Below are 13,219 nucleotides of genomic sequence, written 5' to 3' on the forward strand. Positions count from 1 at the left end.
TCCATTTATTTGTTTAGCAGTTGTCTACTTTAGTTATGCTTGGTGCTACCTTAAAGCAAAAAAAAAACAGTCTGGTTTTCCACTCAATACATAGGAAATTCTATTATGAAATCGTTTCTAAATTTTCACTGCTACAGTACCTCAGAAATTACTAGGTGAGAGCGTGGATATCTTCTCATGAAATTTGTCCAAAAACTAAAGTAAAAGCCAAAAGGGAGATTCTGCAAACCTTTGCCAGGTCTTAAGTGATTTGTTTGAACAGTAAATTAATATGCCAAAATATATAGCCATATCTGTGTATGACTTGCCTTTCTGTATTGTGTAGCCTGTGCATTACTTTATGTGCTGGCAATTCAGTTTATAAACACCAAGAGAAATACAAATGGTGTGCATCCTACTACCTTTACTCGTAAACTCTACCCGCTTTGCCACTGCTTGCTGGACTGTCTGGCTCGTCCCCCATTCACTTCCTACCTGGACGTTCTAATAACAAAACGTAATCATAATATACTGTATTAAGTTATGTCAGTGAACTCCAAGCCAAAGCTGAAAAACTCCGTTAAAACCTGAACTAAACATGATATGAGGCCCAAAATCCACGAGACCGCTCGTTGAGATTTGCAGGAGAGTGCGAAGCAGCTGGTGTAATCCGGTTTCAGAGCGTTTGGTGTCTGAGATCCCACGATTTCTGCGTCAGGCCAAAACGAAGCCAGTATTCTCCGGGACAGTGTCCTGCGACCACCTGTCATGGCCTCACCTCTTTCCTCGTATTACGACAGCGTCTCTAAAATCTGAAGCACTTAACAGGATATAGTCATTTGTGGTTATAATAAAAGGAGACAAAAGGCCTTTATTTGCTCCTGTGTGCACTCTTCTTCCGTGCAGTTGCACATGATGAAGCACATACCTACCTAAGGATATTTTAATACATTAATAGGGTGTAAAATGTGTAAACACACAAAACAAAGTTTTGCATATTCAAAGACCAAAATCTGTTTTTAAATTATGTATTTTTTTAATGTCACAGTCTGGGTTTGGAATTGGTTCCCATTCATAAAGATCCATGCATTCCTGGCATGTTTTTTTAAAACTATTCAGCAACATTAACCATGTAGTATGTACTGGTGAGAGGGACAGAAATATATGTCTATTCTTTTTTTTTTAATGTTTTATTTTTGAGAGAGAGGAAGACAGCGTGAGCAGGGGAGGGTCAGAGAGAGAGGGAGACGCAGAATCTGAAGCAGCTCCAGGCTCTGAGCTGTCAGCACAGAGCCCGACGTGGGGCTCGAACCCACGAGCTGTGAGATCATGACCTGAGCTGAAGTCGGACCCCCAACGGACTGAGCCACCCAGGCGCCCCAATATATGTCTGTTCTTAAAGAATTCATCGTACTGTATGACAGATGACTCCAGTACGGAGCTTGATAAAAGTTGACTCCAGGTTCTCTGTGCTCCTACCAGAATGGGTACTTGAGGAAGGACTCCTAGGCAGTAACTGCCAGAATTAATTCTTAACAAATCAGTTAGCCAAATGTTAAAAGGGGCAAGAAACAAGTAACTATATTACATGCTTAGCTTTGTGAAGTGTTCTGATTACAGTCAGAAGCAGTAGTGGTTATTTAACCCATACCCTGGAAGGGATGCAGTAAGGTGCATTAACTCTCTTTGCAGATAGCCAGCTAAATACTGAAGCTAAGGACACAAGTTTCAGGAAATCGTGTTAGCAATGAACAAAACCAAGGGTGACATTTTATTTTTTTAATAATCCTTTTGTTTATTTATTATTGAGAGAGGGAGAGAGAGACACATAAACAGACACAGAATCTGAAACAGGCTTCAGGCTCTGGGCTGTCAGCACAGAGCCCAACGCGGGGCTCAAACCTACAGACCCACAGACCGTGAGATCATGACCTGAACTGAAGTCAGACACTTAACTAAGCAGCCCAGGCTCCCTGACATTTTAAATTAATACAATATGTGTTTTGCACAAAGACCTAGTTCATAAAAATAATAATAATAATAATAGTGCCAATGGAACATTTACTTATTTTACCAGTGGAATTTTAAATAGAAATTTTGTTTTTAATAAGAAATTACATAATCTGCCCTTTCATTCAGACTTTTGTTATCTTTACATTTACCTGAGGTCTTTTAAAATATTTGTTTTGGGATGCAATTTCTGTTTATACGCAAGCAACGTATTGCTGTTTTCAAAAAATAATTCCAGCCTGGGTGGCTCAGTCGGTTAAGCATCCGACTTCGGCTCAGGTCATGATCTCACAGTTCGTGGGTTCGAGCCCCACGTCGGGCTCAGTGCTGACAGTTAGCTCAAAGCCTGGAGCCTGCTTCAGATTCTGTGTCTCCTTCTCTCTCTCTGACCCTCCCCTGCTCATGCTGTCTCTCTCAGAAATAAATAAAACATTAAAAATTAAAAAAAATTCCTGTCTTTGACCAGATTTTGTGTAGGGCGAGGGTATGGGGCTTAAGGAACTTGCTGATAGAGAGGCAAAATGCTATCAGTATTCAGCCACAAGCTTTCATGGCCATCCTCACAGTGAGTTTTCTTCTAAGCAAGGGGTCAGACCGTCTTTTCCTGGGGCCTGGGGTATGGAAGTCTGAATAGATCACAGAATGTGGCAGTCTGGGGGGAGAGCAGTGCAAATACTATAGGAATGAATTACTTTCCTTCTGCAGTCCCAAACTATAAAATACTTGACAACTACAGACTGCAGCTGTTTCCCAGAAAGGGGTGGGAGGGAGAAGAGAAGGTCCATCCCTCGTTACTCCATACTGTGTCGTTTATTGTAGGATACAGTGTCCTAAAAGTTGTTATCTCTAGTAATAGCCTCTGTTTGTGACTCGGCCCTCTGATAGCAGCACTTTCTCCAGGCTTACCTGAAATCCTCGGTTTTGAGGAGAACTTTTTGCGTGGGTCAGTGTGATTGCAGAAATTAGATCATAGCGTCCATCACAAAAGGTTCTTTGTTACTGCTCTGCTGCCCAAAGGAGAGAGACCACAATCCAAATAAGTTTACTGATACCAGACCTGTTACTAATTTTCTACTTAAATTTAATTATATCATCTTGAAAAATACTAGTCTGATGGATATCTCATTTTGAAAAGTAAGAAGTCAAAATGTCATAGGTGATAAATAACATTGGGAAAATAATTACCTCAGTTTGAAATTGATCATCAGTGAGACATACACATTTGCAAAATGTGAGTTTCTCCTTTCCTACTTCTGTCTAGCACTTCAACCTTCCATTCCATTATGCCTCCCCCACTAGAAAGTGAGCGCCTCTTTTATTTTATCCCCACATAATGCTTGCTCGTAGGAGACGCTGATATTTATTAAATAATGTGGTGTTGAATAGTTTCGGAAAGAGTTCACAAAGTAATGGTTACCTTCTCCAGTGGAAGCAGGGGGAAATAAGCTGAAGTAACTCAGTCATTTCCTATGAAAAATGTTACTTAGTTATGGTCGCAGTGAGTGATATGACACTTTAGGAGGGTATTGTAGTTTTAAGACTCTAGTCTTCACTTCCTGCAAGGTAATGACGGACGAAGGGAGAGGGAGTATTCTGTTCAGTGTCTCCTCAGGAAAGAGAAAGTAGTTACTACAAAGGAAGACGCTTACTTTTTCAGTCGGTATCTCCTGACCATGGCCACTCTTTTTTACACAGAGTACTAGGGTGTTTTTTAAGTTAATATGCCATTTCATTATGCACGTATCCAGGAAAAGTCGCGCTAGCTTTCTCCCCGTTTCTGGGAGGACCCTAAGCTAGGCAGTCTCTAGATCAGCCATCAGAGTCATGCCCAGAGCTTCATGGTCTTTCTTCTAAGAGTGACTTTTGTCTCGTTGGCTAACACTCTCATTTTGTAGAGTTTATTGTGAAGTATAGTTTATGCAGTGAGTATTTCTAATTTAGTCTGGCATTACCTTTTTTTCGTATACAGTGAATTCTCCCCAATTCAGAACAAAAATGGGAAAGTTCTAATGACTGAAACTTTTGCAGTTGTAAAAGTGTTCTTTAAGAAGAAGAAAAGACAGTCTTTCAGATAGGCCAAGAAAGTTCAAAGACAAAGCAATAACATGGCATCCAGATTATTACAGATTCCAAAATAAAGGCCCCAAACGACTAAGGTTTTACTACATTTGGTCTAATGCATTGTAGGTACATTGGATATATTGAAAGCATTGTAAGGAAGGCTCTTTCTTTTCTCTCTTCCTGAGAATGCAGAAAGCAAAGAATGTTCAACAAAGAACAGAGAACTCACTTTTTCGAATTTGTCACTTCATGGATAAAAAGTAGAGACAGAATGGTGAAGCACCTGTTGCTTTAAAGGCAATAAACTAGGGAAATGTTTTAACAGAAGTCATCAGCTTTCAAAGATCTCTTTTATCCACTTCACATCACTCATTGCTCTTAATTCCTTTGTCACATTTTTTCCTGCATTACAAGTAATCCTTGAAATCCATGGAGCATTTTATATATAACCAGAACCATGTGGATGGTTGTCACGTGCTCGGCATAGCCTCAAATCCCAGCATTTCTTCGGCCCCTCCTTCCCCGTGTAGTTAGCTTTAGATGCAGGTTTGAGAAGCAAATAGTTGTGGTAATGGGAATTCATCCCCACTGCCATCGCTTTCCACCTACCACGACTCTAAGTTCGGTCTCTGGTGGGTTTCGGATGACAGGAGAGCCACCAGCAGGCCCTCAGCATCTGTTTGATCTCCACCGCTACATTCTCCACTCTTCATTCTGGGGTCTGGCTTCTCCGGCAGCTGCTGCCGTCATGCCCGCCCGCCCGTTATTTATGTGTAACTGTATACCTTGGCCAACAGAGTAGATTTGTAGAGGTATCTTAGGAAATCTCGTTATTCAGATAAAAGTTAAGATTAATACTGTTTAGTCCATTCCTGGTGGAAAAGTTCTCTTGAACTGCAATAAATGAGATGAGGAGGGCAAAAAAGTTTTCTCCAGCCCTCTGGGTTGAGTAGTTTGAATGTGCTCTCCCCCTTGGACTGCCTTCATTTCCCTACATGACATGTAAGACTGATATGTGTCTTTAAAGAATAATCTTAGAAATAAGGGCATCTGGGTGGCTTAGTCGGTTAAGCGTCCAACTCTTGATCTCAGCTCAGATCTTGATCTCAGGGTCGTGAGTTCAGGGCCTGCATTGGGCTCCGCAGGGCGTGAAGTCTATAAATACATACATACATACATATATACATACATACATACATACATAACACATAATCTTAGAAATAAATTATGACATCTGTTATTGTGCCTTCTTTTGGTATTACCCCCTTAGAAAACAGCTTTTGAGATATCCAGCAATACAGGCATCATGGTTTCAATCTTACCTGGATTTTCCAATGTATCCCTTATTTAGGTTTTCTGAAAGTGACTGAAACTGATCAGTCTCCCCTAAGGTCTTCTAGCATTATTCAAACCCAAAGTACCAACACATAGGACAGTGGCAGAGTAGCAAATCAAGTCTTCATTTCAGTAAAGTTTTTTTTTTTTTTTTTTTTTTACACTATAATTTGGAAATTGATGTTTGATTTTGCTCTTTCTCTTTCTGGAGTACAGCAGTTATTCAGATATTGGGATTTTGGTGTCTGTCATGCATGTGGATATTTTTTTTTCCCTGATTGCTTTTCTCTGTGCTTTTCTTCTGCCTTCTGTGTGATTTTCACCCTATCACATAGTTCATATATTACAAGGTTGATTCTCATCTTTTCTGTTTCTTAAAGTATTTTAAATTTTGTAACAGTGTTTCCTCCTCTTTTTCTTGTTTAGCGAGACCAACTCCCTTTTCAGGTTGTTTCTCATGCCTGAAAGGTAACATTTTTCCTTGTTCTCTGATGTTATAAAGTTGCCACTTTTGTTTCCTATAATTTTTTCCTCTTTTCTTTCAGAATGTGATTTTCATTGTTCATTGTTTCTTATTGCATCTTGATTTTCCCCCACAGAACTTGCCCAGGCCCAACACTAGGTTTTAAGCGGACTTTCTAGCCAAATACAGTGTTTGCCTAAAACAGTGTGAACGTTTATCCTTGACTTCTTTCCATCTTGATCTACGCACTCTTTTTATCTTTGCGGTAGAATGTTAGCTGAAGAGCAGGATGTTAAGAGCAGTCTCTGCTGTTCAACCATTTAGCTGCCTGCGGCATCTGGGGTCAGGACTACAGTGTTTCCGTTTCCCCAGCCAAGTCGTGGCTTCTATGCTGGCCCACCTGTGACAGAACACAGGGGCGGGAAGGGACGACCGTCGGGCCTGTAGTGGATGCGGAGGGTGACCGGGAACTGTCAGGGGCCTCAAAACCTCTGTCCCCTCTGGTAACCTTGTACAGATTAGGGACACATACCCCTCCTCAGCGCACTTGGCTGCTGGTTGTTGGACCCTTGCACGGTGACTCCGGGGAATGGTGCCCTCGGAATTGTGCAGTGCACGCAGCTGTACAGGGTGGCCCTCATCCGTGAGGGATTTCAGGATGTCACCCTCTCACTCCCCCGAACGACACTCTTTTCTCTGGAAGAAGAAACCACTTTTCAGTCCTAGCGTTTTCTTACAGTTTGATCCAGATTATCAGAAGATCCTTCTGGGACAGGTTTAACGTAGGAGGTTGGGAGCTAGCGTCAGCATGGCTGTACCTCCTGCTTTCTGGGTTTTGGTCATGCTGTGGGAGGGAGGTCTTACGGACTCTTACTGCTTTCTCATCAGTTTTGAGAATTTTGCTTCTATTTTTTTTTTTTTTTACTGACCCTTTTGATTTTATTAAGAGTTAACTCTCTCAAGAAGGTACCTCATACCCTCTTTTTTTTTTATTTTGGAGGAAACTAGTATAGTAGAAAGGAGCTTTCCAGATTTTATTTTCAAGTGAATTATTACATTGATCAAAGATTAAAAACCAAAAATCCAAAGGAAAAAAGAGAAAACTTGTTCATGCTGCAGATCCTTTAATACCTCGAGTCCAGCTTCCGCCGGTGCTGATATTCTCTGCAGAGCCTGGAAACAGTCCTCTGCACTTAGAGATGCCAGGCGTGAATATCCACATTTCTGCTGAAATATATATATCCTAAATAAATTGCTTATAGTTATGGTTTGTCTTACACTACTTTTTATCTTGAAATTGATTTAGCCCCAGGAAAAAGTGGTCGCATTTCTCTTCACCTCCTGAAATGCCCCAAACCTATTTCAGCAGACTGATGGATTATTGGTAGATGCTTTTCCTGCAAGCGATACCTTGTTAGGACTAAGAATACACTAGTGATCAGTTCTTTTAAAGGTGTATCTTAACAATTTTGGAAAGATGAAAAGATTTACATCCTGTGGTCTAATTTTATTTGACATATAATAGTATTTATGACAAGCCCAAACTATGCCACATTTTTCTGAAAGACATTCTGTTTTCACTGAAAGATTCTACTCATTTTCAGTTTACATAAACATAGGCCTGATATTTTTATATAACATACAAAGTACTTTGGATATATTGTGGATCCGACAGTAATGCTGAATTTATATAGCATCATCGGGCCTGTGCATGTGAGTGAATCTTCCAGATGACTAAAATTACCCTTGTCAGCAGTAAAACATCCTTTTTTATGCAAGATAGGCGTTAACATTTAAACCATGTTACATATTTTCATACATTTTTAACAGAATATTCCCCACATAAATTAGCAGTTTCTTAGTGCCTGAAGATCATCACCATAAATAGACCGAGAGGCTGCTGAGTGGCTGTTGTAACCGGGATTGGTTCAGACTCTTGCAGCCAGGTCTGTTGTTACATTAGTTTTCTCTCCTATCTCACTGTCAGGCTATTTAAACCTCACTTCTGCCATCAGTGTCCGTGCCTCTAGCATTTGTAACTTAATGTCTTTAATGTGCAGGATGTTGAAACTTAATAACCCAAGTTAATTAGCTGGATTTGTAGGTCGAGAGGGCTGTGCTGAATCATGGTATGAGACAGCCTGTAGGATCAGCTACGTAGGTGCCAGTGTCTGACGTATATGGTGGCCCTTGTGGAAATTAACAAGAAAGTGTTGATAGCCAAGATGACCTTTTCAATATAGTGTGTCTGCTCTTTTCCTCTTTGGTCCATTTTGTTCTCATGGATGTTCTCCACAGTGGATGTGGCTCCCCAGAACTCAGAACTGACTGTGGTATAATTTGCTGGACTGTAGTTCCTTGTACCCTCTTTTGTCTTGTGGTTCAACCGTCTTCTGCTCTGCGATGCCTTTCTTTAGTCTTCCAGGCAACAAGGCAGTTCACTGGTCCTCTCTGCCTTCTCATAGAATCATTTATATAATTCTTTTAGAGCATTTGTTAAAATTATGTCAGTAATAGCTAACCTTCTAAGCACTTAGTATGTGCTGGGCAGTTTGTTAAGGGCTTTGTGTGTATTATTTCACTGAACACTCATTCTTTAAAAGAGCCTTTGAATGCTACGTGGAGATGAAAAGATACAGCATAGGGAGTATAGTCTATAACATTGTATGATGACAGTGACTATCTTGTGGTCACCGTTGAGTAATGTACAGAATTGTTGAACCAATTTGTTGTACACATGAAACTGATAGAACATTGTATGTTAATTGTACTTAACTTTTTTTAATGAATAAAAAATAAGTAAAAGACCCTTTGAAGTAGTTACACCGTTTTCTCCATTTTATGGATTAGTTAAGTGAAGGAGAAGGATAATTTAACTTGACCAACTGATAGAGCTGGGATTTAAATCCACACAGTTTGATTCCAGTTTCCACATTTTTCATATGGGTCAGATGAAGCACAGAGAGGTAGCTGCTCCGAGTTCACATACCTAGTAAGTGATAGAATAAGAATTTGAATCCCACACAGTTTGACTTCAGAGACCGTGCTCTTATTAATTATTTATTTGCTACCCAGCACTCCCCTCTGTAAGCTCCTTAAAGGAAAACCTCATAGTATCCATCTGTATATCTACAGGGCAGTGATACATAACAGGTTCTTAAATGTTTGAGAATGAATTAATGAACTTTTCATTGTTTGGTATGTAATACTAAGCTACGATTTCCTCATATATTGTTACTCTCAGATATAATTTTAATATTTTGACCTTTATTGTTCCTTCTCGTCCTTTCCATCCAAACTGATATTCTAACTACACTTACCAAAGTCTACAAGTCACTGTCTTTGCCTTAGTTTAGTTTACCAAGCCCAACCTACCACAGATAGGCCACATATGTGCCAAAGTGAGAAAGAGACTAAAGGAAATGAATGGAGATTAAGCAAATGAGCACCCAAGACAGTATCGATAACAGTAATAGTTCAAGGAATGTGAAAGCACCAGCCAACAATTTTTAAAAAGCCACCGGAAAATTCCTGTTTTGGGGGTGCTTGGCTGCCTCAGTCAATAGATCATGAGACTCTTGATCTGGGGGTTATAAGTTCAAGCCCCACACTGGGTGCAGACATTACTTAAAAATAAAATCTTTAAGGGCCCCCTTGGTGGCTCAGTCAGTTAAGCGTCTCACTTTTTGATTTTCAGCTCAGGCCGTGCATGATTTTTCATGGTTTGTGAGATCAAGCCCTGCATCAGGCTCTGTGCTGACAGCACAAAGCCTGCTTGGGATTCTCTCTCACTCTCTCCCTGCCCTGCCCTGCCCTGTGCGCGTGCGCGCGCTCTCTCTCTCCCTCTCTTTCTCTCTCTCTCTCTCATTCTCTTTCTCAAAATAAATAAATAAACATTTTTTAAAACTTTAAAAATAAAGTCACCTGAAACATGCAAGAGAAGGAAAGAAGGGAAGGTGAGAAAAGTGAGCATGCAAGCATGTATGTAAGAAAAGCACAGAACTGAAAGAAGGAGTGGGGGAGGAAGGAAGAATTGTTCATTCTTGACAGTTAATTCTATCCAGTAAGTCTGAGATTTGATCAGAATGGTTCTACGAATGAAGTAAGGCAGAAATAAACATGACAGGTAAATAAAAGATTAAAAATGGCAAATTAAATGTAACATGTGTCATACGTTTATACTTCAATAAAAAATGGCAGATTAATCCTATAAATTCTGTGAAGTAAGCATACATATGTAAGCACGTCAGTTATACTAATGGTTTTTTAAAATTCAATACTGGGGTGCCTGGCTGGCTCAGTCAGAGGAGCATGCGACTCTTGATATTGGGGCCATGAGTTTGAGCCCTACGTTGGGTGTACAAATTACTGAATAAATAAATGAATAAACTTAAAATTCAACTACTGTATGATAAAGGTGACCTAAATTAAACTAATTTGTTGGTTCATCAGCTTGGAATTACCAAGGTTCTAGCAGTTTTAAAACAGTACTTTCCCCCTCGATGTAAATTTCAATGTAGCAAAGCAACAGACATCCTACATTGAGTGAAGGAGAGAAGTAATACTTAACATGTAGGAAATGGACCACACACAGTCGAGGCCTGCATATGGCTAATTCTTGTTGTAGTCATCTTTATTCTGCGGAGCCTAGCTTAAATTCCACAGTTTCCATGAGCTTCCTCAGCCATCGTTACCCACCTGCGCTGTTTTCCTGACTTTTCTGATTCTCAGAGGGGCGAGCATAGGGTGGGGGTTGAGACTGGCGTTATGGTCACACTGTCTGTGCAGTCAGCTTCCTTGCTGTGTTAACCCAAGCAAGCTGGTAAAACTTGACAAACCATGGTCTCCTCTTTTGTAAAATTAAGATGATAAAGGTGATGTCTGCTGTTGGGGTTGTCGTGAAGGCTGAGTGAGACCACGTACGTAAAGATGTTAGCGCGCTGCCTCCATGTACTGCGTATTAACATTAGCTATTACTGTTAGGGCTTACTACTGCACTGTTGCCGCCTTGCTTCGTACGTGGTCTGTCTCTTCCTAGAGTGTCCTCAAGTTAGTAGATGCCCCAGTCAGTGTTTACTTGAAAGGTGGATTAGGATGCAGGGAAATTAATAGTAAGAGACTGTGACTTGGGGGCTTCCACTTGATATTCCATAAGAGAAGCGGTAGGATTAGAATCTACAGTGGTGGTGACCTCCAAGTGATAGCTGTGTCCTCAGCGAGCAGAGTGTCAGAGGTAGTAGAAAGGATTAGGGAGAAAAGAGACATTATTGGTGCTGCCATGGGAGTTGAAAGATTTGTGGGTTGGAGAATAGGTTTGTTTATACCATGAAGTAGCAGGAATTCAGGGCCACAATACCAGATTGAATTGTGAGGATGTTAGTAGGGGTTGTTAGACACTTGTGTTTCATACCATCTGCTGATAAAGTCATGGTGGCAGGACAGATTTGGAGGTTGTTTGTTTCTAAGTGACCTTCTGAATTCGTGGCCTGTAATTCATATGACAACTTTAAGCTCAGAAATCAGCCCGTAAAAGAGTGTTTTAGTTTTACATCCTCTACTTTTTCTTGTTCACTGGAGAGGATACTTAATCAGAATTGGAAGGGATGACAACCTGGTCAACCATTATTTAAAATGGCACTTCCCAGAATAATTGGTTCTTCTCCAGACTCTTCGGAAATGTTAAGCTTACATAAATTATAGACACACAGGCATATGGACAATGGCAACCATGAGATAGGGGGTTTTAGGGTCTAAACCTCCTGGAAGAAAAAAAAAGAAGACGTCTTTGAAAATAGTTTTTGTGTCTTGCTGCAAAATAGCAGAAGGTTTGTGTTTTTACCTCCTAGTCATTTCAGTACCGTAGGGCAGTGTGGGATTGCTACAAGATGGAGGTCAGTCCGCCTTGTTAGAAAGCAATTTGAGGAGGAGGATGAACGAGTAACTCACTCCTTTTAGTTGGTTGGTATTTGAGAGAGTTTGTTTACACAAAAAGGATTAAGTTAGGCAAAAGGGTATTCTTTTAGTTAGTCAGGAGCAATTTAGATACTAGGAAGTATTAAAAAAGACATTTGTTTAAGAATTTGGAAATATACTATATTTTTGTGTGGATCACTTTTGTTAACTTCTTAATAGACTATACAATGCTATTAGTATAATAGAACTGTTCTATAAACTAATAGTGTATATGCCCTTCTTTCTGTTCTTCTAAAATACCATATTCTCATATCTAGGACTTGGGCAGTGCTGTGACATTTACTGAGAAGACTCTTACCCACTCTCCCTTCCCTGTCTCATTTGTATACTTTCTGTAATTTCACTGCCAAAACACTTAGCACATGCTGCTAGGAATTAATGTTCATCTTGTTCACCACTGCTTTCTGACACACTCAGCATCAGTTTGTTAAATAAAATAATAATACAGCTATTACTATATTTGCCTCGTCTATACAGTGTTCAGAGTATTAATAAAATTCAGTTTCCTTCCTTTTTTCTTTAGAGAGAGAATGCGAGTGGGGTGGGGGAGAGGCAGAGAGAGAGAGAGAGAGAGAGAGAGAGAGAGAGAATCCTAAGCAGGCTCCATGCTCAGCATGGACCCTGCCACGGCACTCAATCACACAACCCTGGGATCATGAGCTGAATTCAAGAGTTGGACACGTAACCAGATGAGCAATCCAAATGCCCCAAAATTCAATTTTTTTATTATTAGGATAAGAGTATCGACATGCCTCTTGAGTCATTTTTATAGTAGTAATTTAAGGAGAAATAAAAGGAAAGACACAAATAGACAAGTTCTAGAGAAGAGACACAAATAGACAAGTTCTAGAGAAGACAGGAGCTCAGATCATTGCAGGAGTACTGAGTATATACATTTAGTACTCTGGTATGTACTGTATAGACCACAAAAGGGGTATAAAACTAGCTTCTTAAAGAAAGCAACTATCAAATTAAGGAGAGAGAATTAATACCAAAGAATTGAGATCAGCCAAAAAGGAGCTGTTGACTTAGAATTTTGTTGGCTTTGAATTTGAAGAGGTTTAAGCAACTGGCATTCACACTTTTTCCCCATTTCAGTTCTAGTCAGTGAATGTCACTGTGTGTCAGGGTAGATAACGGGTTCAGTAGTAGTAAATGTGAAAGGGAAGTGATGTGTCCAGGAAGGGTGCTGTGGTTCAGATCAGAGCAGTGTTTTAAGGTGAACAGTCCAAGGTCAGACGAGGCTTTTGTGTTTCACAGATAATATAAGATGCTCTCTTGATACTGGCGTCTACATTAGCTCCTGTGCTGTCTCCTTCCGTATGTCCGGGGTACAATGCCCAGCCTCGGACAGGAGATTAGTGCGGTAGTTAAGGGATTCAAACACTGTGAGTGGAC

General features: G+C 40.3%; 2 protein-coding genes across 2 annotated transcripts in view; both read left to right on the forward strand.

Moving 5' to 3' along the window:
* Positions 1-13,219, forward strand: part of ZDHHC20 (zDHHC palmitoyltransferase 20) — a 345,529-nt gene that overhangs the window by 145,586 nt on the left and 186,724 nt on the right. The gene's annotated exons all lie outside the window — the stretch shown is intronic.
* Positions 1-13,219, forward strand: part of MICU2 (mitochondrial calcium uptake 2) — a 127,853-nt gene that overhangs the window by 18,037 nt on the left and 96,597 nt on the right. The gene's annotated exons all lie outside the window — the stretch shown is intronic.

Source organism: Crocuta crocuta, unplaced genomic scaffold (genome assembly GCF_008692635.1).
Source record: "Crocuta crocuta isolate KB4526 unplaced genomic scaffold, BGI_CrCroc_1.0 scaffold258, whole genome shotgun sequence".
Taxonomy (NCBI): Eukaryota; Metazoa; Chordata; class Mammalia; order Carnivora; family Hyaenidae; genus Crocuta; species Crocuta crocuta.